Source organism: Microtus pennsylvanicus, chromosome 21 (genome assembly GCF_037038515.1).
Source record: "Microtus pennsylvanicus isolate mMicPen1 chromosome 21, mMicPen1.hap1, whole genome shotgun sequence".
NCBI lineage: Eukaryota > Metazoa > Chordata > Mammalia > Rodentia > Cricetidae > Microtus > Microtus pennsylvanicus.
In genome coordinates this window covers 4,247,231-4,273,279 of record NC_134599.1, presented here as the reverse complement: position 1 = coordinate 4,273,279, position 26,049 = coordinate 4,247,231, and the positions used below count along the sequence as shown (strand labels likewise).

General features: G+C 44.0%; 1 pseudogene; it reads right to left on the bottom strand.

Moving 5' to 3' along the window:
• Positions 1-16,175: 16,175 nt before the first annotated feature.
• Positions 16,176-16,632, bottom strand: LOC142839558 (large ribosomal subunit protein uL30 pseudogene; annotated as a pseudogene).
• Between the last annotated feature and the right edge of the window lie 9,417 nt (positions 16,633-26,049).

Sequence of the window (26,049 nt, the reverse complement as noted above, 5' to 3'; positions counted from 1 at the left end):
GACTCTTAAAAGATGAGATCAGTTTCAATGTAATTATGATGCTTTCTTCCAGCACCTCAGCATATAGCATGTGAGCTCCCTGGGAATGTGCACATTCTAGTGTGGATGCCATTTCCATTAGGGCGCATGAACCTAAGAGCATCTACTAGAGCACAGGAAGTCTCTCTGGCAGCACATTCCTGCAGAAAACTTACTCTCATGCCCTCATAAACCACCCATTGCCAAGAGATCCTCAACTAGGGGTCAGGCAATTAATTTCTTAAGATTTTTGGCCACCACAGTCTCTCTGACGAATAGCACAAAGGCAGCAATAGTCAATTTTAAAGTGAGTATAGATGTGTAACTATAAAACTTTATTGACAACAAGAGGTGGAAGGGTTGTATTTTGCCTACGCTTCCCTAGAAGTAAGAGCCTGGGTGAGCAGGTAGAGAGGGCAGGGCTTGCGAACCCTCTCCGTGGCCCTGACAATGAACTTTCCCTAAGGACTCTCACTGACAGCTTTTAAGGCTTCTCAGCCACATCGTGAAGCTAGACACAGAGGCTCATAGTACTTCCTGAAGCACAGGTCTAACTGTCAGCGTCCTGTATATTGGTGAATGTAGGTCAGGATATTTATTCTGGAGGCCTGGAAGAAAATTCGAAAATCAGGGTGATGTCAGCAGTTAGAGAAGATACCAGAGAAGAAAGCAGGGCAGGGAGAAAGCACAACCTTGAGAGGGGGATTTCACAGTAAATATGCCACTTTCTGATAATAACTGGAGTTTTACGGGGGCATGAGGTGGATAAGCTTATCACCGCAAGTGGGTGAGCCCAGGAGTTACCTGGTCTCTTAGAACTGCACTGGCCAGCACAAACTGTGTGTATGATTCCCATGCAGCCTTTCCAGCCTGTACCATTCGCAGGCAAACACCATCTAAAGGGATGCTAGTCCTCAATGCATTACCCTTTCATTCTTTATGAAAAAGCATCAGACTTCCTTCAGTTCACCCCTCAAACACCACAGCATTGCACTTTTGGGTCACCAGGGACCTGCTAAGAGTTTATGGTATCTTTGGACCCACCCAGTGCATTGTGGGACACATTATCCTCCTTACACATGGATGCATGATGGTTACTTAGGGAATAGACAATGGCAGGTGATTCTAAAGCTAGATCCAAACAAGCCAATGATGAGTTTCCAATTGTCTCTCCCTATCTTCCTCTTGTCCCAGATGCTCAGATACCCATTCATCCTAGGGCAGCCTGGAGAGCTTTTTGCTTTGCTTGACATGAGGATGCTGAGTCAGGGCTTCAGAGAATAGCATTTCCTCCCACCATGCCTTCTAGAGGAGCAACTCACTCGGCCCACGGCAGTAGTGTCCAGGGCAGCTCCTTCACTTTGGCCTCCTTTTCCTGCATTCTACCCAAGGTGGATAGAGCTAATGCTTAAAGGTATAGCCATGACCCATAAGACTATGGGATCCATTTCTTTACATCCTGAAAACTGTTCTAAGTTTTCTGTACTTGACTCTCAGGTTATACATTTGGACTGAGGCATGCTGGGCTGCCTCCACGGTAGATGAGCAATTCTCCCTCACAACAGAGTTGTATTTTCTGGTTCAAAGGGGTTAGGTCTAGACAAAGCGAGGGAACTATGATGTGTTGGGTGCCCTCTTAGCCACATATTCCTTCTCTCAACCAGTTCCCACCTCAAATCAGCCCCAGAGAAAGACATTGCAGTTTCCTGCCTCTGTCTAGATGGTGTGTATGACATGCGTCTGTCTCCCCTGACTATAAACTTGTGCTACTGAGGTGAAGTGCTAGGGTGACCCAGGTCTCCTTTGGTAAATATTGACCTCTCCAGTCCTATCCAACCTCCCATGAAAAACAGCACCTGAAATTCACTAATTCTCACATCTGCCAGATAGTGCTTTTTGTCTGACACACCATATTTCACAAACATATTTCAATCTCTGATTTATGTTGAGAAAATTGAAGTTTAGGGTTGAAGTGCCATCACCATGATTGTGAGGCTGGTAGAGGGCAGGGTTGTGAGTTTTACTCTCACACCCCAGAGCTCCATCTTATTATGTCTGCAGTCCGGAGAGAGGGAGGCAAGGCCCTGGGAGGCAGGTGTAGGAAGTGCATCTTCCATGCTGCTGAGTGAGGGCAAGGCGCTGGGATGTGGGAGCATTCGCTAGCTCCTCTGCTCAGCTAACCTTTCTGTCAATTGCTTCCTGGCCACGGTAGGAAGCTATGTCATACAATATTTACTCTCAGACAGCATGCTGAGAACAACTGTGCTCCCAGCTTCACCATTCAGGAAAAAGGCTTTTAAAGAGAATAAATGATTGTTTAAAACTGTAGCACTTCTGCTGTGGTGTGAACGGGAGCCATCTCCATAGGCACACATGTCTGAACACTTGGTCCCCAGCTGGCATGGTTGTTTGGGGACATATAGAAGCTTTCGGAGTAGAGCTATATTAGCAAAAGTGGATCAGTGTGGACATCCACAACCCATAACCATTCAAAGTAAAAACAAAAGCAAGATACAGACAGACCAATAAAAATCCCAACTTCTTTTTAATTAATTCTTTGAAGTTCATGCATGGATACTGTATATCTTGGTTATGTCTACCCCAAATCTCCCTTCCAGCTCTTTCCAGGGCCCTCCTATCATATCTCCTCCTGAACTTCATGTTCATGTTCAATAATTTAAAAAAGATCTGTGTCCCAGTAGTGCTGGTCATATGTATGTGGGGTCATACATGGCTTATGAAGACTCTACCAGCTGCCATACTACTAAACAAAAGTAACTCTCTCTCCCCAGAAGGCACCAGCTGCTGCTTGGAAGGTGTGGAGCGTACAGTACTTTGCTGACTTCTTTGGTCTGTCTCATAGCTTGATTTCATCCTCTTATGTCTTGTTTACCTACTTGTTCTGCCACACCCACCAGAATGACTTCCACCTCTATCAGCATCTGACATCTGTCATGTGCATGTGCCTTCAGTCTCTCTGTCACTGCTCAGATCCCACAGTGCCTCTGCTCCTGGTGAGGTGGGACAGTCTCTGGGGAGCAGCTCAGAAAGTTACCAACAGCCTCCCACCAGTTGGCCCACATGGGCTTTGAAAACCTTTCCCAATGTTAGAGTTCATGATTGCCGCTCAAACAACTCATATCTTGTATGTTTACTTTGTTTCAAGTTTGGAATGCCTGTCACTGTTGACTGGGGCTTGTACTGTTTGACTCCTGGATGTGCTTGGTAGAGTATCCTCCTCTGCCATGTGATTGTGGCAAGACGAGCCAAATCACATTGTAAAGCGGAGTAGCACCAACAGTTGATGGGGAAGAGTCTTCTGCTATGTGTTACTTTCATTGGTTAATAAAAAGACTGCCTTGGCCTTTTGATAGGGCAGAAAATTAGGTGGGCAGAGTAGAATTCATTCCACAGAATGCTGGGAAAAAAGGAAATGAGACAGACTTCCATGGAGCCAGCCACCAGGTCAGACATGCTGAATCTTTCTCGGTAAGCCACCACCTCGTGGTACAACACAGATTATTAGAAATGGGTTAATCAAGATGTGAAAGTTAGCTGATAAGAGGCTAGAACTAATGGACCAAGCAGTGTTTAAAAGAATACAGTTTGTGTGTTGTTATTTCTGGGCATAAGCTAGCCAGGTGGCTGGGAACTGGGTGGCAGGAACACAGCCCGCTGCTCCATCTATAAACAGTATTTATATATTTTATCAAAAATATTTTTTAAACAACAAACTTTGGATGACTTTGCACGGATGTCTGCAACTAGTTTGAAGAAAGCTCAAGTGGATTCTTGTAATTGAGTCTAGTCTAGCTTGCAGCCCTGGGTTAAATGTTGATGGCATTGTGCTCAATGTTAATCCCTCCCTCCAGCATTGGAAGCTGGTTTATCTTAGTTGCCTGTAAGCCCCAATTCTAACCTTCTGTATTAGCTCCTTTTCTGTCGCTGTGATAAAATGCCATGGCAAAGGCACCTCATACAAGAGTTTACCTGGGCATATGGTTCAAGGGTTAGAGTTTATCATGGAAAGAGGCATGCTAGTACCAACAAAAATCTACTGGCTCACATCTTGAACCCTAATCATGAAGTAGCAAATGAACTGGAAGTGTCATGGGAATTTTAATCTCAAGGCCCATGTCTGGTGATGTCCTTCCTGCAGTAAGGCTGTGCCACCAAAATATACACACACAGCACTGATGTGGGATTCCCCTCTGTATGCTATGCATATGTTGTATTACCATTGGTTATTAAAGAAGCTGTTTCAGCCAATGGCTTAGTAGAGTAAAGCCAGGCAGAAAATCTGAACAGAGATATAGACAGAAAGTAGGTGGAGTCAGGGAGATATCATGTAGCTTCCCAAGGAGAAGAACCTGGAAACTTTCTGGTAAGCTACAGCCTCATGGCAATACACAGATTAATAGAAATGGGTCAATTCAAGATGTAAGAGTTAGTTAATAGAAAGCCTGAGCTAATAGGTCAAGCAGTGTTGCAATTAATATAGTTCCTGTGTGATGATTCGGGTCTGAGTGGCTGGGAAATGTGGGCCATCTCTGCCTACACAGCATTACCAACAGGCTCCAAACTTTCAAAGGCCCAAGACTATGGAGAACTTTCTCATTCAGTCACCACACCTTTCAAACAGGCGTCTCAATCCTTTCAACACCTGCTCCCCATCAATGCAAAATTAAAACTGAACTAAGGCAGTACTGTGATTTAGCTACAGTTTTAGGAACAATTCTTTGGCTGGATCCTTTGACCTCTCTTCTAGGAAATATAACGCACAACAACTCTTATTGTCTCAATTTCAAAGCCTGCAGCCACCCTGTGAAGCAGACTCTCTGGAAGGCAAGCCCTGCAGTTTCAATTTACAGCTGACCACATCTTACACATGTCCCCATTAACACAGTTGTCAGCCCATGGGCACGAAATATGCTTCCCTCATGGGCATAGGCAAACATACCACAGGCTGGTGGTAGTCATAGAATCAACTAAATAGCACATTCCAAAAAATTCAGCTATGTCAAATGGTTGTGACTTCATTCTGACTTAAAAGTGGAAAGAAAATGTCACCTCAGTAGAAAAAAAATTCTTTTTTTAAAAAAAATATTGCTATTTTATCTACAATTGTATTGTGCCAACACAGTTTTTTTAACATAATTTTTTATTGATTCTTTGGGAATTTCTTGCCATGTACCCCAATCCCACTCGTTTTCCCAGTCCCTATGTATCTACCCTTTACTCTTGTAGTGCCTCTCTCAAGTAAAAACTAAAAATATAATAAAAATAAGGCTAAAATATTAAAAACAAGCAAACAAAAATAAAACACACCAAACAAAAAGCAAACCAAAACCCACTTTGTTCCTCCATCTCTCTCACCTGTCCATTGCCTCTTCATTCATCTGTGGCATTGGGAGCTGCTGCGTACCATGCAATATGCATGCAGTCCACACAGCTTTACTTGCAAATGTTCACAGTGTAGTGTATGGTTGGTCAGGTTCAAGACCTCTGGCTTTTGGCACACCACCAATACTGGACCCTCACAAAAATTCCTCTCGGATATCCTGCTGTTGTCCCGAGTCACAGAGATCTTATGGCTATACTTGCGTGGGAGTAGTCCCCTTGTGCACTTCATCAGGTCATAGAGTAGATAGGGAATTGCTGTGGGAGCTCCTTCCACTCCTTTAGCCTTTAAGATACCAGCCCACTTGGGCATGGTCTCTTTTGCTTTAAAAAGCAACAGTAGCTCTCCCCCTCTCCCCCTTTTTTCTTTCTTTCTTTTTCTTTTCTTTTCTTTCTTTCTTTCTTTTTTTTTTCTTTTTAAAGAAACTCCAACAACAGGGAGTGCCAACTCGAAGCCCTGAATGTGTTTCTGGGTAGTAACAGAGTTGATCTGACATGACTGTTGGGACCACACCCTTCGGATGAGAGCCAGAGCCAGCTCTCCCCAACCCCATGATGAAGGGTGGGACCAGATTTCCCAAGTGAGGATATGGGGCAGCTCTCTTACTAGGGGCAGGGTCAACCAGTTCTCCCTTGAACCCTTGCCAGGGTTACAGGGTCCTTTACTTCAGGGCTGGTGAGGGGCAGAGGCAGCTCTCTGATCAGAGGAGAGGCTCTCCCTGGGCCAGTGAGGGGTGGGGTCAGCTAGCTCAGCATGGCCCTTATGCTTCAACACATGGTTCAACACATGGTTCAACACATGGTTCTTATTGGCTCCTGGGGTAATATGGGCAAGGGACATCAGTGCAGACCCCAGCTACAGCAGACCCCAACACAGCCATCAGCAGCAGCTTGGGCCCAGAAGTCACCATGGCCCTGGGTGGCAATGCAGGTCTCTCAGATCAGCATGAGCCTAGCAGCAATGTGGTCCCTGGAATCCAACAGCCAACATATTAGTTAAAGTTGGTTTACAAATCTGTTGTCTAAGACATCTTAATACGACTGACATGGATAATTTAAGAAAACACAATTCTCCATTTATTTAGATCATTTTGTAGGAGAACTCTTTGGGGAGGCCCTAATAAGAGTTCATGTTACGGCCCTCAAGAAAGAACCCCCTCCCCAGCATCCATCAACTGCCAATAGCTCCTTAGCTAGGGTTGGGGCTTTATGTGCCCCTCCTCCATCCATATCTGAGTGCTGACTGACGTGGTCTTGTGGAGGCCTAGGGCAGATAACCACAGCTGCTGTGAGGTCATAGGTGCAATAACAATGCCACTCCCAGAAGACAGCATCTCCAAGCACCCTCCCCATTCTACCCTGCAGTTCTGGCAATCTCTCTACTTCTTCTGACAGAGCCATAAGGTTTTCACGCAGTCTTAGTTTTTAGCTACCCTTCTTTCTGCCACTACTTCCATAACCATCCTTGCTTAAAATTTTCCATCACCAATGCTTTCCCTCATCCTTTCCTCTCTCCAACCCTAACCTCCATTACACCTTTCTACCTTTAGTATCCACATCACCTCTTTCTCTCTCCTATCCCCATCCCACTCCACCAAATTGTTTCTTCCCCCAATATTCCTCCTCACTCCTATTCCAGTTAAAATGTTACCCCTCGTACCTCCTTTCCCCCATCTGGAACCTTTTCTTTGGCTTAATATGATATAGAGATGAAGGTTGATGGGTAGGGTACATATTTTTCTGGTCTTTGCCTGAAAATAGAAAGCTTGGTTCTGCGTATTAATCAGTGTTTAATGCAGACAATGCAGACACTTGGTTTCTACAGCCAGTGTGATGTCATGTGTGTCAACAGCTTGTTATAGATGCTTTGGATTTCACTGTCACTTAATAAAGGTTACTACACTGAAATCACACACACCACAGCAGTGGTGCAATTCAGTCTGCTTTATGACAAAATTTCTTTGTGTCAAATTAAAGTAATTTGAAGGATGAAGGCACACAGTATTAGCTGAGTCCCAGAAATTCAAATTAACATTATGCACAGCATGAAATCACAGAACCTAGAAGCAGAGATTCCCAAATCTGGGAAGAATATTCAAGATTATATATTCAACTCCCAGACTCCCAGACCTTACAATAAAAATCCTTGACTCCTGTACTTAGGTCGCACAGCCAGGACAAGGTCAGACACCTGACCGGAGGCCTTCTGTACAGGTCTTCTTCCTTTCCAAATAAGAGCAGATCTTCCCAGATTCCATGGGAACCTTGGCACAGGGTGGCATACTGTTATTGTTTATAATAACGAGGGGAATCATGATACTTAAAGCAAAATTTTACTTGTTGCTAGATTACACTAAAGAGTGTAACCTCTGCAAAGAATGAAGATCTGAATGGAAAAGCAATCCAAAAGCATGCCTTCAGGGTGTGAGGTGAGTAAACATATCTATGACGAACAGCTTGCTACTGGACAAAAAAGAAAAATAAATTAAAGATCCGTGAACAAAATTTCTAATTTTACAGGCCCTCACTGCTATGATTCTGAAACCGTCTCTATTGTCCATTTTACTGGATTTGGAATTGCCTGGGAGACGCACCTCCGGGTGTGTCCCTGAAGAGCTTCTCAGAGAGGATTAACTGAAAGAAGCATCCTAAGCACGGGTGACCCCATCCTCAAGGCTGTGGGAGCCAGGCTGAGATGGGTGCCAATGGTGCAGTATTAGTCACAGTTTGGCTTCTGTGACAAAATCCCTGGCAAAAGCAACTTAAGAAAGGAATGGTTCCTTTTGACTCGTTGTTTGAGGTACAGTTTCTCATGGAGGAGAAGGTGTGGCAACTACAAGCAGGGAGCTTGTGACAGATGCTGGTGTGTAGTAATATGGGTGGCGGGGCTGCATCCCCAACACCCCAGCCGCCTGCTCGGCTAGCTTATGCCCCGAAATAATTACACAGACACTGTATTCATTTAAACACCGCTTGGCTCATTTCTACCTAGCCTCTTCTAGGCTAACTCTCGCACCTGGACTAGCCCATTTCTTATCATCTGTATAGCACCGGTCTTACCGGGAAGATTCTAGCCTAAGTCCATCCTGGGTCGGAGCTTCATAGCGTGCATCTTCCCTGGAGCGGGGAGCATGGCATCTCTGCTGAGGCGTCTGCTCCCGAGAGGAGAGCTGTCGAGTCTGGTCTGACCTCACTTCCTCTTCCTCCCAGCGTTCTGTTCTGTTTACTCCACCTACCTATGTCCTAACCAATAAAATGGGCCAGGGCAGTTCCTTTATTAGCCAATGACCTTCCTCCATCACTGGTGCTCAGCTTGCTTTCTGTTTCACATCCAGCCCAGGACTCCAGCCCGAGGAATGCTGTACTAGTCACCACACTCAGGTTTTTGTCTTTGACTTTCCAAACTTCTAACTGCATTCATCAAAACCACAAAGCGCCACTGTGCTAAACACAGACTTGAGAAGAAAAGACTCCCGAGGCTGCACTGAGTCACACAAAGGTTTTCACGATGCACACAGCCTCCCTGTGCCTCCCTTTCCTTGGCAGATGCAATAGGACTAGATAGGTGGGACACAGAAGCCCTCCTGATGCTGCTGTAATCTAGACCCGTGTGTGTGTTGCACACAGATTGCCCTGCCTGCACGGCCTTTGCAGGGATGAGGTGGCTTCCCCTCTGAATGCTAATTGCCTTTTCAGATTATGGATCCCATTAAGCTCTGCGTGTCTTCATTTTCTAGGCTCAGTAGTAATTGAGTGCTCTGTCATTGTTATGTTCACTATCCTGACAACATTTATTAAAATGAAGCAATTAACTATTGTCTTAAATGGAGTTTAGAGGTAAGGCTCATTAGACTCTGGCTCATTACAATTAACTTAAATGATAAATGCAAAATTATTTTATCCCAGCTTTACCCTGAAAATTTGTTCAACTGGATTTCTCTAGAGCTGGCCTTCCTGACTCACGAAACAGCAAAACTAGTTAGGAATATTTTAGTGAAACACAATATTCAATTAAAAGATATTATTTAAAAAAAATGTAAAGCCCTAAATTGGCTCACAGGAGTCCCTGCACTGTTAGTGTCTGAACCTGAGCTCAGCTGGCCCCACAGGGTGCTGTATAATTGGACTCAGTGGCTCTCTGAAGTCCAGAAGAAGGAAACAGGCCCAGGTTTTAAATGCTGAACCTTTTTTGCTTTCATTTTCATAGGAAATATGAGCCCTCTGCATGGGCAATGGGGAGAGTTCCTCTTTAGTCACTTGCTTCAAGCAGGGCAGGTCATTTAGTGTGAAGTGATTTTCTACTGTGCTAATGAGTTACACAAAACTGTTTTCCCTGTCCCTTGCTGGATGGCAGACATTATAGGTAATAGTTACAAATGCATCCCGCCCCAAATCTTATGAAAAGGAAGTGGAAGTGTAATTTCATCAGGAATAGAACTGGAACACTTGGGGTTTCCTCATCTAAAAGGGTTCTGCAGCTGTGCTAATGGGGTTAAGAAAGAATTGTGATGTCTTAGTTTCTTTTCAGTTGCTGAGAAAACACACTGACAGAGCAGCATAAGGGAAGAAGCATTTATTATCTCGTAGTCTAAAACAGAAGGGAAGTCGCAGGAGCCGGGACTGTAGTCTGAAGAAGAGAGCCATGGATGCATGCATGCAATGCCCAGCTTTCTTTCTCCAGCCGCCCTTACTTAGACAGCTCAGGATCAGCTGCCTGGGGAATGGTGCCGCCTACAGTGGGTTAGTGTCCCACCTAGGCTGATGCCAGCAAGATAATCCCTCACATACTCTGTGGCCTGTCTCCACTAGATTTTGGTCAAGTTGACAGTTATCATCAACCACCGTACTTGTCAGACTGCAAAATGTATTTCACTCCTGACTGATAGTGACTACCTATGTCTTCTTGTTTGTAGCCTGGTAAAATGTCACTTTTGTGCTCTGAAAATGGAGATGTTGAAAGAAATGCCATAACAAATAAAAACCCGTAACCTCAGGCATAACAGACACACAATAGAAGAGGGCACCCTTCACCCTTGGCCCAAATAAATTATGTCTGTTAGTGCAATCGGAATGATACGACACTCTGCTCAGATATGGAGCTCCTGCGCACGTGTGCATGTGCACACGTATGTGCATGTGTGTGTTTTCAGGCAGGATCTCATGTAGTCCAACATGGCCTCAGACATGCTATGTAGCTAAGGATGTTTTTATACTTTTCATACTCGTGTTTCCACGACCCAAGGTCTAGTATTCCAGGTGTGTGCCACCACCTAGTTTAGGACTAATTGGGGCCAGCCACTATTCAAATTTGTACAAAAGCTTCTCATTTTTTTTAAAGTCCGGCGTGTAATCTAGAACATCATTGTGTCTTCACTATCTCATCACTGCGGCACAATTCCTGCTGTAAATATAACTTACAGGAGAGAGGTTCTATTTTACAGTCCAGTCCATGGTGCTGAGAGGACGGGGATCCACAACTCACCAAGGTATAATCTGAAGGTCTGCCATTCAGAGACCCGGCGCTTCAGCGAGGCCCTCCGTCCTTAAAGTTCTACAATTCTTTCTCAGACATTATCACCAGCTGTGGTCTACGGTGTGAGCACATAAGCCTAGAGGGATATTTAATTTTCAAACCATCACACTCCCTCTTGATGCCCCATCCATTGGCTCATGCATGGCATATGAAAAATGCATCCCAGCACCAGGGGGCTAGTCATTGCTTCTCCTGCTTCTCACTTTCTGGGAAGCATTCAATGCCTGAACTTCATCTTGCCCGTTTTCCACCCTCAGAGATGTAACCAGTGGTGTTGGTTCCTTACATGGTAGAAGTACTGTTAGAAGCTGAGCTCTCAGCGTGGCTTGTTGGCTGGGGGAGGACCAATTAAATTTCTTTAGGCAGCTTGCATAATGCCTTTATTAGAGTTTATCAGATGTTTTTCTCATGGTTGGATTTTGATTATATGTTCAAAGACAGCTTATAGGAGATGTGCATTTACACTTTTTAGTATCCATACATATACGGACACGTAATTTTTTCTTATTCTTATTAGGTGCCTGTGTGTGCATGTCTTATGTGTGGGTGTAGTGGCTATAGAGCACATGTGGTGGAGGACAACTTAGTTGAATTATTTATCTCCTTTTGTCTTTACCTGTGTCTGTGGGATTGAATTTGAGTCGCCAGGTTTGCATGGCAAACTAAGCCATCTCACCAGGCCCCTAAATCCATATTTATGCGTTACTTGTATTCTGTGATCAGCTAAACATGAGACCATATAATGTCTCAAACTCTAATTCCTCCCTACACAGATCAATTTAACCTGAAGACTGAATTTTAAATAATGCGATAAGGAAATTAATATTATCTGTAGCCCAGGGAACCATGTTTTCACGGCGACAGATAGAGACTTGTCTACAGCAGGAGTCTATCAGCATCCAGAGTAGCTGGAACTTGAGCCTTAGCCATTTGCCTGGGTGAGAACAGGATAGATTAGGCTGTGTGAGAAGCTGTGTAAAATGTCAACAGCGTTGGGACCCCACACTGACCTCTGGTTTGTGTGACACAGAGAGTGAGTGGCAAGGTCACTGTCATTCCTGCACAAGATGCTCTTGGCTAAAACAGGCACAGTGGCCTTGCCTAAGCTGAACGAGATCCAGGGATTGAAACACCCATAGAGAACCCAGGAAAGGAAAAATTAGAATTTTTGTAAATAGCCTTAACAAGTACCAGGAAAGATAACAGCTGCATATTTTAAATGCTCATGTGTGTGTGTGTGTGTGTGTGTCTGTGAGTGTGTGTGTGTGTCTGTGTGTGTATCTGTGTGTGTGTGTGTGTGTGTGTGTCTGTGTGTGTGTGTGTGATGCGGGGGAAGTAGGGAATACATGTGAGAACAGGTGTCCTCTGAGATGGAAAGGGGGTGTCAGATGCCCTGCAGCTGGAGTTGCAGGTGGTTGAGCTGATAGGACCAGAACTTGGGTCCTCTCCATGGAGCCGTCTCTCCAGCCACTCTCTCTCACATATTTACACGTGATCATTCAAGCTACGTTTAAACACCTCGCTATCCTTGGGCATGACTGACATAGCAGCCCATGTCTAACGCATGCAGTGTGATGGGCTTGGAGATGAACATACCACCCATGTTCATCACTGTAACGTATCCTCGGATGTCATCTGCAGATGGTTCCTCTGCCCTTTTTATTAATTCTGTGCTGATAAAAACATCACAGTATTTACCCTCCGTGCACATTTTCCCTTCGGTATTGTGGAAAAAAATGAAATGTATCCCCTGGCAATGCTGAAGCACGCATGGGCAGCCCGTATATGGCGGTACTGTTAAACTTGTCCATATTGGGTTTTATTATCTATGTTGATGAGGATGACTGACTAGGTCTCTTCCTCAAAAGGGCACCAGATTTCATTACAGATGGTTGTAAGCTACCATGTGGTTGCTGGGAATTGAACTCAGGACCTTTGGAAGAGCAGGCAGTGCTCTTAACCACTGAGCCATCTCTCCAGGTCCCCTTCAGTACTGTACTGGGCATTATATTGGTAATATGTTATGTGTTGTCTGAACTCACTGAGAAGCCAACTCAGAAAGTGGAGTTGGTCCCCCAACTCTAGGCTTGTTTGTATCAAGTGTTCTCTAAGCTTTTTGTCTGGGGATGGGCTGGCTTTCCTAATTCTGTAATAAGGAGGGTAAAGCACTGTATCCTTGATAACAGGTAGGAGGTAAACTATTCCCATCTGATGTTACTATTACTTATCCCATGACATAAAAATGCAAATGTTCAGTCATAGAAAACACAGCTTTGTTAACTCTGGCCATAGATAGAAAACTCACTGGGCCCTCCTTCTGTATGCCTGAACTTCTTCACTCAGTTTCTACTGAGTGAAGCTCCCGATTTGATGATGTAGTTTCTATCTTTGTTACTCACCATCTATCTATCTGCCTAGTTTCTATCTTTGTTACTCCCCATCTATCTATCTGCCTATTATCTAGCTATCCATCTTTCAGTACTTGCTATTTTTCTTTCACTTACACTTGCTGTATACTTAATAAACTCACTTATTAAGACCTAAAAGCATGACTACCATAGATCATCTTGCAGACGCCCACAGTGTTCTTGACAGGAACCCTGAACTCTCATGCCCATTGCTGCATTGCTCACAGTAGACAAGACTTGAAAACGTGTGTTGTCTGATGGCTGTATGGCTAAAAACACGTGGTGTACAGTGGAAGATTATTCTGCCTTGAAACAGCAAAGCAGACCTGCTGCTTATGACAATGAATGTGGTCTGGAAGGATGCTCTACTGATTAACAGGCCAGGAACTGGGGGACAAACATCTATGACCTCATTTACATGGGGATCCCAATGTACCGAAAGTCTGCTGGATCAGAGATGAACAGTGGTTTCCAGAAGCTGGGAAAACAGTAAGAGCCCAGGAGTCCTAAGCTAAGATCACTGATCACGATCTTCCTGAGACCCAGGCAATGAGAGGTTTGATCTCATTGATTTTTCCGAGTAAACAATGAAGGAAAATAAATGCTTGTTCTTTCTCTCCTGCTATTCACTGGGCGAAAGCTGTAAAATGCAAAGTGGACCTCAGGGCTGCACCAGCATGTTACTTACTAAGTGTATTTAGAATGAGATAATATTATGCATTTTTCTTTTGGCAATTATTTGAAAACTGGTTCTCATTGTGTCTCCTTTTCTAACCCATGGCATGTCTATCTTAAGGGGACCTCTTTCTTTCACACAACAGAAACTCTGGGATCCTTGCACGGATGGTGACCTGAACCTGCAGGAGAAGAAGGAAGCCACCTTGCAGACCTCTGACTCTTCTCAGTTCCTGTTGTGTCTCCAGCTCCCTCCTCACAGGCCCAGGCTTCCTCAGGCCAAAATTATCTCTTAGTAATCTGTTATCTTGTGATGTCTTCCAGAAGGGTTTGTACACAAGGGAGAACTAAGAGAGCTGGCACCAAGCATAACCAACCCATGGAGAGTGCCTTAATGATGTCATGAGGACAGCTAGCAGGTCTGTAACACAGGGTGGCCTTGGGGAGGGAGAATGGCTTTGCAAAGTGTCCACAGAGCAGAGTGCAGGAGCATGGTGGGAGAGCATGGGGACAGTGTGATCCCCCAGGGTTTTCATTATGTACCCAGAGAGCTTAGAACTGCACGTGATTCCCAAACTCAGAGATAATGAATGTAGAAAAATCAAAGGAAACTCATTACGTTAGAACCAGCCAAGAAGCTCTAGGTTTCTGCCCTCTGAGCTTTCTTGTAGGTCCTTGTACCTTGGTGGCTGTTGTGCCCAAATCCGCAAAGTTCATGAAAAAGCCTATGAGAAGACCAAGTCTTCTTGTAAAAGCAAAGAGCCTTTATTTTAAGCAAGTTTGCAAACTTGGTCTCTCGACATGTCCAATGTATTGGAATAAACAGAGAGCCCCGAGCTCAGTTAGAATTGGATTTTTATAGTAGTAAAGGAAGGGGTAAAGAGTTTCTGAGGTCCAGGACCTGTGATTGGCTGACATTTGTCTAAGTGTGTCCTAGTGACCATGTGGCAGATGATCCTATCTACAGCAGTTGGAATGTTACGCATTTCCTTTGAATGGTCTCTTCATGGGTGGTGGTCAGGTAATCTCAGCTTGTGGTTCTTCCTGCAACCAGTATTGCTTCAGGGCAAACTACTAAGACTCAGGCCTCTTATTAAATTTATGGATGGCTGAGTTTTACTCTGGCAGGTAATAATGGTTGGAAGTAAAGAACTTCCTTTGGGTGACCTGCCCATACTTAGCTTATCATGGCTGGCTCCCACAGTGGCAATCCCAAGAAGAGAGCCAACTGGTCCTGTGAGAAAGAGCAAAGGGGCTTGGAGGTGATTGGCTTATTGGTCAATGCCTAAAATGTCTCTTTAGTATTATGTAAAAAAAATAATAAAATATATATGGAATCGCATATTTTAGGAATAACTCAAGATAATATTTGCAGTTTTGAAAACATCTAAAGCCTGTCATGGAAGCCACAGATCAGGTTGAAAACTAAGAGCCCTAACTTCCTAGGGACTCATCTTCTCTTCTTAATTAAGATGGAAATTCCTCAAGGGGATGCAATGGCATCTGTTTCGCATCTTAGCTACCTCACATGTGGAAATCATAGAGCTCCCACAACAGGCAGGTGCTTGCATAGTGTGGCTGTAACATGACGCCATTTATGCCATGTTAGGAGTGCTGGAGTCTTTCAGGCCTTCAGGTTGATTATAAGGTTCTAAATTGACTTGTAGTTTGAAATTTGCTCCTTCTATGACCTTGGACAAACCACTTGGTCTTTGTAGGACTCAGTTTATTGATCAAAGTCAGCATAATCTCTTGGAAGTAGTATGATAACCTTGATGTCCGGTACACAGAATGTGTTTCTAAGAATCCAAAACTACATTGCAAATCATTCAGTTTGAAGGTTTGTCGGAGATAAAAGGTTGAAGCAAGATGGTCTGACTTAGATGGCCCTGCATGGACCATCTACACTGACCCCATCCCAGCAATACTTCAGTCTCACTTTAGCTTATATTACCTTTTCTACAATCCTCTTTCTAGAAGGCCTGCCCTTCTCAGAAAGGGAGCCCCTTTCTCCCTCAGAATCAGCTGCTGCTTGATCTGCTGGTCTCTGATGAAATGACCCTGAAGAGACATTGTCTTTGGTGCACAGTCCCGGCAGAGAGCTTCTTCCTAAAGACCTGCTTTAGGAAACAGTGAAGTTTTCATTTAAGGACAAAATTTGGTCCCAAGGTTCTCAGCTCTGTCTGCCGCAGACGAAGAAGCTGCAACACCTTGCGCACCTTTGGGCTTACACCATTGATACCTCGGATTCTGATGACGAACGCCAGCTTCGGTTCTGCAGGCACGTAGAAGTTCCCAGCTTTACTTGCCGTCCTGGCCATGCGAATCTCTGTCAGGTACATCTTCCTGTACTCCTTGTGATAGTACTTTGCCTTCTCATAGATGAGCTTCCTCTGGGCCCTTCGCAGTGACTTCAGGGCAATCTTCTTCCGAAGGCGCTTCACCTTCAACTCTGCGAAATTTCTTCACTTTTTCTTCAGGGTTTCTGGCACAGCAGGAACCTTCTTCTTCAGGGTTCCTGGTGCAGCAGGAACCTTCTTTTTCTTCTGGGTTCCCCATTGCAGCAGGAACCTTTTTCTTCTCCAGCACAGCCTCCATGGTTCCAGGCGGAAAAAAAAAAAAGAGTGTCTCAGGCATTTTAATAGTCTATCGTCAGTTGGTGCTGCTGTTTGGCCAGATTTAGGACTTGTGGTCTTGCTGGAAGAAGTCTGTCACCAGAGGCAGGCTTTGAGAACTTAAAACTTCACACTATTTCCAGTTTTCTTGCTCTGCTTTGTGCTTGTGGTCCAAGATGTGTGCTCTGAGCATCATGCCCCTACCAACATCCCTGTTTGTTATTCTCATGTTTTCTGCCATAATAAACTCTTATCCTTTGGAACCATAAGCTTCCTGAAGCTTTCTTCTGTCAGTTGCCTTGGTCATGATGTTTTATTAGAATAGGAAAATAACTAGAAAGAAAAGATTTATTCTGGCTCACACAGTTCCAGGGGATACAGCCCATCCTGGTGGAGATGGTAGGACATCAATAAAGTGAGGTAACTAGTCATATTGTGCCTGTAGCCAGGAAGCAGAAAGAAAACAGGAAGTGGAGCCAGGCTAAGGCAGGGCAAGGCCTATCTCCAGTGATCTAATTCCTCTAGGTAGGCCTCATTAAAAAGCCCAATCCCAGCTCTGAACCAAGTTTTCCAACATATGCACCTCAAGGGGTATTTCAAATTCTAACCACAGCAGGCCATGAATAACAGCATTTGATGGTTGTAGCATTAAAATGTAAGACAACAAGGGCTGGGGAGATTGTTTCGTTTGTAACTTATTTGCCTGGCAAGAACGAGGATTGAGAGTGATCCCCAACTCCTAAATAAAACCCTAGTGTACTGGGGCATGCCTGTGATTCTAGTGCTGGGAAGGCAGAGACAAGAGGATCCCTGGGCTTATTGGCTGATCAACCTGGCTTTAATGCACAAATTCCAGGCCAAGTGAGACAGCCTGTCTCTGAAACCAAAATGAATGACACCTGAAGAAAAATAACACTCTAGGTTGACCTCTGGCCTTCACATGAACTTGTACATACATGCATACCCCCTCTGTACATATATATGGACCCCACATACAAACATGCACACACGGATACACAAATACACATATACACAAATAAGACAGCCTGACTGGCCATATTCAACATTGCCTTCAATGTACATAGAGTAATGAAGTCACTGTCGACTGTGGCATCTGAGATGGTTCCACAGAGGCAGTAGTCTTGGTGTTGTATGTTAATAAATAGGTTGTTTGATTGACGGTTGACTGGCTTAGCTAGAGATCTAGAAATGGCCTGAGCCCGGTGTAGAGAAAGATACTTTAAACCAAGGAAGGACTTCAACAGAGGTTCTGTGCAGAGCAGCGGTCTCTGCAGAATGGAAAGAGGATGTATCCATTAGTGAGAGACCACAGGGTGTCACAGAGACAAGACTGGGTGGTGATGAGATACTGACAGTGTGCTCTGGCACCAGAAGAATGTGGAGTGCTTCTTTGATACACTACCTGTCTCCCATCCTGTTTGTCTCTGCAGACTCTCCTTGCCATCGCTGGTGCCATGTGCAGAATCCTCACGCATCAATGGTTTTACTAGCAGAAAGATGATCCTACAGAAAGTGGGTCATATCACAGCTAGGGTCAGCCCAACCCAGCAAACTCAAGCATGTTCTTGGCACTGTAGGCAGGTTCTCATACCAAGGACAGTTTCTGCATGGTCCTTTCTTCTTGGACTGATATCTGTCTGAAGAATGCAACTGTCCCAGGAAGTTTAGGTTTTCTACTAGAATGAGATTTGGAACCCACTTCCTCTGCAGAATCCAAATTCCACTGAGAATTCCCTTGTGCTGTTTGGTTATAGTGAACAAATTGTTAATAAGGCAGAGTCAACTTTTATGAATTACTTTCAAAAATGTTATTAAAATGAGGCAATAAGAGCTATAAAAAATCACTGCACAAACCACTGAACCCTAAAATAGATTATTATTAGCCAAGTTCATGAGCTAACCAGAGCCCTTCCCCAGTGCCTCTCTTACACTTATGAAGCTAGGCACAGTTGCAAGATGAAAGCTTCTTGGTAGTTGGCTGTTCCTGGTAGTTTTACTAAGTCTATGTTTATTCCTAAAAATACACTATGAGCTCAACTTGTCACAGAGCTTTTAAAGTACCTTTATAATCCATTTTTATGATTTTTTTCTACATGTGTAAAATCATGCCTGGTAATACACATTCATGTTGATCAATTTTATTGGTGTTTACAATTTTTTTTACCTTTCTGTATGAATGTGAGTATTCTGTAATGTTGATTAGTTTTTTAAACAATGTAATCTGTATTTTTCTGCTTGGAGGTTCATTAATATTTGCTAACATGACCTTCACTACTGTCATTTGAGGATGGAGACCCAGAATATCAGCATGTGTAAAGCTGACAGCCTGCTGGGGAGCAGAGGGCAGCCTGGATGGAATTTCCCTCCCAGAGACTCACGCCCCCAGTGAGCACCTTCTTGGCTTTCCCTTGAGGGCGGAGCAGCACAGCCCCAGGGAGCCAGGTGAGCACACAGCAAGGTGATCAGAGGAGGTCCCTTTCCAGGGATGGGGAGGGTGGGGAATGTCTTCAGAAGGAGGCCGTTCATCTACATCAAAGGACTAGCATTGGTCCAGAAGAGGTTGTTGCAGTGGGACCTGGCCAGCAGAAGGGCATCTGAGAGTGGAGGGAAGGCTGTATGGAGCCTGAGCCCTCTTAGACAAGTGAAGACTGGGGAAGTGGGGAGGGCTTGGCTCCGAGTGATTTGATTAGGGAGCAACAGGACCCAGTTTTGTTTAAGAAGAACCTTCTGGAATTTTTAGCTTTACTGTTTTTTTTTGTCTTTCTATGTGAGGGTGAGCAGAACAATGCATGTGTTCATCTAACTGATGGTAGCACCCGAAATATTTTTTTTCAATATTGTATTTTTTTATTTTTTTAAAGCCATCTTTTTTTTCATTTTACATACCAATCCCAGTTTCCTCTCCCTTTCCCCTCCTCTCCTCCAGCTCTCCCCACCTGCCACTCACCTCACCCCATCCACTCCTCGGAGAGGGTAAGACTTCCCATGGGGAGTCAACAAAGTCTGGCACATCACTTGAGGCAGGACCAAGGCCCTCCCCCTATATCTAGGCTGAGCACCTATCCCTCCAAAGAGAATGGACTCCAAAAAGTCAGTTCAAGAACTAGGGATAAATCCTGGTCCCAATGCCAGTGGCCTCACAGACTGCCTAGCCACACAACTGTCACCCACATTCAGAGGGCCTAGTTCGAGCCTATGCAGGTTTCCCTGCTATCAATTCAGAGTTAGTGTGTTCCCACTAGCTCAGGTCAGCTGTTTCTGTGGGTACATCATGGTCTTGACTGACCCCTTTGCTCAGATTATTGCTCCTCCCTCTCCTTGACTGGGCTCTGGGATCTTGACCCAGTGTTAGCTGTGAATCTCTGCACCTGCTTCCACCAGTTACTAAATGAAGTTTCTATGATGACAATTAAGGAAGTCATCAATATGATTACAGGGCAAGGCCAGTTCAGGCATCCTCTCCACTATTGTTTAGAGTCTTAGCTGGGGTCATCCTTGTGGATTCCTGGGAATTTCCCTAATGCTAGGTTTCTTACTAGCCCCATAATAGTTCCCTCAATCAAGATATCTCTTTCCTTGCTGTCTGTCTCTCTCTGTCTCGTCTCTCTGTCTCTGTCTATCTCTCTCCCCTTCCCCCATCTCAACCATCCAGTTCCCTCATGTTCTCCCCACTTCCCTACTCCCTCTCCCCTTCTGCTCTCCCTTCTTTCCTCCTCCCTCCATGCTCCCAATTTTGACAGGAGTTCTTATCTATTTCCCTTCCTGGGGAATCCATGTATGTCTCTCTTGGAGTTTTCATTGTTACCTGGCTTCTCTGGGGTCATGGAGTATAGGTTGGTTATCCTTTGCTTTACGTCTAATATCCACTTATGAGTAAGTACATACAATGTTTGTCTTTCTGTGCCTGGCTTACCTCACTCAGGATGGTTTTTTTCTAGTTTCAGGATATCATTGGTGGTTTATTTTAATTAATTATTTGCCGCTAAGTAGTACTCCGTTGTGTAAATGTACCACATTTTCTTTATCCATTTGTTGGCTGAGGGCATCTAGGTTGTTTCCAGGTTCTGGATATTATGAATAATGCTGCTATTAAGATAGTTCAGCAAATATCCTTGTGGTATGAGCGTGCATCCTTTAGGTATATGCCCAAGAGTGGTATTGCTGGGTCCTGAGGTAGATTGATTCCCAATTTTCTGAGAAACCTCCATATTGAGTTCCAAAGTGACTGCACAAGTTTGCACTCTCACCAGCAATAGAGGAGTGTTCCCTGACTCCACATTCTTTCTAGCATAAGCTTTCATTACTGTTTTTGATCTTAGTCATCCTGACTGGTGTAAGATGGTATATCAGAACTATTTTGATTAGATTTTCCCTAACCGCTAAAGATGTTGAGCAATTCTTTAAATATCTTTTGGTCATTTGAGCCCATTGCTCATGCCTTTCGGTAGTCCCGGCTTCCTTTATGTTTTATTTAGAGCTGTGGATAGCATTGCTCAGAAATGTGTTCTGATATTGCCAGTGCATCACAGCCAGATACAAAGCTGCTGACTCCTCTGCCACCTTGGGAGCGCCTCCCTAGCTTGCTTCAATATCTCAGTTCTATCCCTTATCTTATTGTAAAGCCCAGGGTATTCTGGTAAATTTAAAAGCATTTCTGTGTAACATTATTTGTGTTTTGTAGTTGAAAACTCTTCAAGGAAAAGATGTAGTGTTTATTGGAAGCAGAGGTAGAGATTAATTTTTATGTTCGTATGCATCATATATTTCATAACCTACAAAATAAATATATTTTTAATAGTGACTAGGATACAGTGATAGAATAGAATTAGTCTCCAGCAGGAGCATATTCAAAAGCTTTGGGGATAATTCAGATAACAGTTAAAGAGAAGGAATGAGTGTTGTGGTAATTAAAATGACAGTCTTTAAACAATGCAAACTTATGAAACTGTATTAAGATAAGTTTGGTGACGATTGACATTTCCTGAGCAAGTAGCAAGCCAGGCACTAGAATGGAAAGTCAGTCAGGCTCACTGTCCTCCTACCTCAACCTTCCAAGTGCTGGGATTATAGGTGCGAACCATTGCATTTTGTGTATGCATATGTGTGGATGTATGTGCATATGTTTGTGTGTACCTATATATGCTTGTGTGTATGTATATATGCATGTACATATGTGTATACATTCTTGTATACATGTATGTGCATTTATATATATGTTTTTGTATGCTCTGTGTACATGTGTACATGCATATTGTATATATAAATGCATATATGTGTATATGTGTGCATGTGTGCATACGTGCATGTGTGTTTGTATATGTATGTCTGTGTGCATATACATGAGTATATGTATAGGTATGCATGTACATGTGTGTATGTATGTTTGTTTATATGTGTTTATGTATGAGTATATGTGTATATATGTATCTGTATGTATGTGTATGTATGTGTGTGTGTACATATGCCTTTATTATGTGTATGAAGCTATTGCTTTATTGTTTCCTAGTTTGAGTTGTCACAAAAGCACAAAACAAAACAGAAAGCCTAACAAAATTCTTTTTCCTCTTCACTCTTACATAACATGACTATTTCCTCTCCATGTTTTTAGGACTTTCCCCTGAGAAATGATTTTAAATGCTGCAGGGATAAGATAGCACAACCCTCAAACAGAAGGCATGAGAACTCAGTCACCCAGGTCACTGTGACCTGGCACAGCAGGTTCCCACAGCCTGCTTAGTGTCCCTGAGCTCTAAATTACCCAGACATAGCCTTTTCCTGAGGGCAGTGGCAGTGGCAGCCCTTACCTGGAGGACTGTGCTAAGGGCAGGCCCAGGTCCTGGGCAGGCTCCCGGGCTGCTGAGAGTCAGTGAGCAGCTTCTGTGCCATCTTCCTGTCTGTCGGATAAGATGTTGGGAGGGAAAAGTAGTGGGGAGGAAAAGAGTGATGGATATGACCAAAATGTGCTATATCCACATCTGAAATCACCCATCCATAAGGACATTTGCAGACCCTTCTAACGGCAGTAGACTGACCTGACAGGGAAGCCAGCATCGCTGCCCAGCAGACCCTGCCCACTCTGCCCCCACCCTAACTCCCTAGTCTGCCTCTCAGGCCCGCAACCCTTGCCCCTTGCTGCAGAGCAAGCTGGCATGCTCTCACGCTGCTCGCTTTGTTCTTTGCCTTGTCCTTCACTGGGAATCAGACGTTTCCTGTTCTGTAGGCTTTAAAAGCAACTCTGGGCAATTCACCTTGAAGCATTTATTGGAGAGCAGAGAATCCGTCACTCCTGTGCTGGGCCGACAGAGGGGCACTGCTGTCGGAGTCCTCTTTTTCTCTGTTATTGGTAGCTCTTGGGGGAATCTGTTTTCCTCTTTACCTGTCTTTTCTTTTGCTTCATCCGATTAGCCATCAGTCTAGCCTGTTGTCAATTCCACTTTGCGCATGGCTGTTTTTCTGTCAGAAGCTCCACTTTTGCTACTTTGGTCTTTCATGACTGTACCCAGGAGGCCTAGGGTTTTTCTCTGCTTTCTTGGACATATGGAGTGTAGTTACACTAACATCTCACTGGCCTTGCCTGTGAATCATGCTGCCATATTTCTGCGTTTGCTAACGTTTAAAGAGTAAATACCATCTCACATACTCACTGCAGATCAGCGACAGCCTCCAGTCTCTTAAAGAAAACATTACTGAGATAAGAAATGGTAGCAGCTTCCCTCCACGATTCCCTGTAGCAGTTAGGACACTAAGAAGCCACAATCTTGTTCTCCGTTCATATATTGTCATTGTTTGTTTGTTTGCAGTTGGGTGATCTTGAACTTTTACGTAGATGAAGATGAGTTTGAAGGTCTGATCTTCCTGTCTCTACTTCCCAGGTCTTAGATTGCAGAAAAGTACCAGAATTCCTCGGTCTATGAGGTGTTGTAGTCTGAGCTATTAGCTGATCTTACCTGATTGCTACAGAGTGGTATGGACCAGATTAACAATAAGAAATTAACCTGTTAGAAAGTGCATTTTGCTGATGTAAATCATGAGTTCATGTTTACGTAGAACTCAAGAGGTCTTGGTTTGACAACCGATATTGTGATAGATTCTGGACTGCATTAATGACTGTTTTTAACTTTCTGCAACAACTTTAAAAACTGTGGAGCATTCTGGAATGTTATTATAATCACACCTCTAATGAGCACTAGAAATCAAAGTTAAAGCCTGGCAGAGCCTCCAGAGAGTTGGGAGGACATGTGACAGTTGACCCAATCCCATTTCCACTGCCTGGACACTCCTGTCAGAGATGTACTGAACCTATGAGGTTTCAGGAGCTATTGAAACCAGTCATCCTGTGATGACATGTCTCAGTGTGTGTTCATGTTTGTGTGTTCATGTGTGTGTGTTCATGTGTGTGTTACAAACAAAAGGAAGATGGCAGATGCTGGACATTTGGTTCTCATGGTTATCCTCACTCTCTGCCCTGCTTTTCTGTAGATTTTTTTTCTCCCTCTCACTTGTGTGGCTTCTTCTCAACTGGTGACATCCTGGGTCAATTTTAAGAGGTCCCTGGTGTTGTGGTTTGAATGAGGAATGTCCCCTAAAGGCTCATGTGTTGGAATACTTGGTTCACAGTAGGTGGTGCTGTCTGGGGAGGCGATGTGGAGAGGTGGAGGAAGTACTAGACAGGGGATAGATTTGAGGGTTTATCGTCTTCTTTTAAAAGTTCTCAATGCTTCCTTTCTTGAAAGGAGCACATTAAGTTTTTGGCCCTCCCTGACCTGAATCTAACTTGGAGATCAGTACAAACAGGTGTGTAATCACACACAAAATCTTGTCAAAGAAACGCTGAAGTTGTGGTATATTTGCAAAGACATGAGTGACGTTTGTTTTCAGTCACGCCATTTGTATTTTTTTGCTTTACAGTGAACCTATACAGTGGATATAAGAGAAGGGGTTCAGGGCTAACCTTCCAGGCTCCGGCATGGCACTGACTCAGGAAAGAAAGAGGAGAGGGTTGGGGTGGGGGTGAAAAGGGAACAGTAGAAATAGGCAGATGAGAGGAAGAAGAAGGACCCGAAGGAGGCTGGAAGAAGGTTTCCTGAGGAAGGAATTCTCTCCATGTTTCAGCACACCTTAGACTTAAATAGCTAAAATAGTCTTATGTTTGGCAAAAAAAAAAAAAAATTGTAAGGATAAAAAGAAGAAACTTGAAACTCGGATCAAAGTACTAAGGATATGTTGAAGTCAATAGGAACGTAATTTGAAACGTAATGTTTTCATCAGTGAACTAAAAATGTCTTTTTAGAAACAAAAGAATGCAGGTACACAAGATTTGAATGTTGTCTTGTTTCCCCGGGGAATGTGAATAAGTTGCTTCTCATGCCAGATCAGGAACCGACTACAGAACAGAGGAACAAATACCCTGAAGAGCAACTCGATGAAGCAATGAGCTCATTGGGGTTACTTACAGGAGCGTGGATGAGGGGTCAGGACAGGAGTGTGGATGAGGGGTCAGAAAAGGAGCATGGATGAGGGCTCAGGACAGGAACATGGATGAGGGATCAGGACAGGAACACGGATGAGGACTCACTGACAGGAGTGTGGATGGCTGAAAGGCAGCTGTCATCATTGAGATTTCCATCCCAGCCTGGGTGCTGATTCAGAAGCTGCATCCCTATAGCCCCCTGCATGCTTGCAGAGGGTTCTACACTCAAGGGGACAGACTGTCTCCTACAGACAGACCTGTGACTCAGTTCTTGTCCATAGCAGTTACTTACTCCTTGCATAATCTTGCTGAATCTGTAAACTTCTGATTTCCAGGACATGTGAGGTTCATTTCTTCTTTGAGTCTCACAAGCCCACCCTTGCAGAAGAAGAAGAAGAAAGTGCTATACAGCACTCCACCCCTCCATCTGGTGCTTGCTTCGTCTCTGCTTCCTTCTTTTGCAATGTTTTCTGAGTCTTGCAGGGGGTGATGTAGATGTCCGTATGTGGCTCAGCATTAGGCAATTTCAATCAGAGCATTTTCCCAGGTTATTCCACTTTCTTTGGTCATGTGGTTGGAAATACAGATTCTTTATTCCTATCTTAGCAACATTAACTCTCCAATCAGGTGCCATGTTATAAATCTCTGCATGTACATACATATGTAGCGAATACATGTACGTTACAGACCATCCATTATGCAAAGGACTACGGAATCTGCAAAAATGTTTCCCGAGGTTTCAAAACTAGGCTTATGGCCATGCAAATAGATTGAGTTTATAAATTAAAAACCTAAGCCAGCTGCCAGGAAGAAGCCTCAAGCACAGGGTTGAGAGAGGAGCTGTGGAATTGAGTCCAACTGCAGAGATAAAAGGACATATCGTTTATGATATAGTTGAGGCACAGGAGT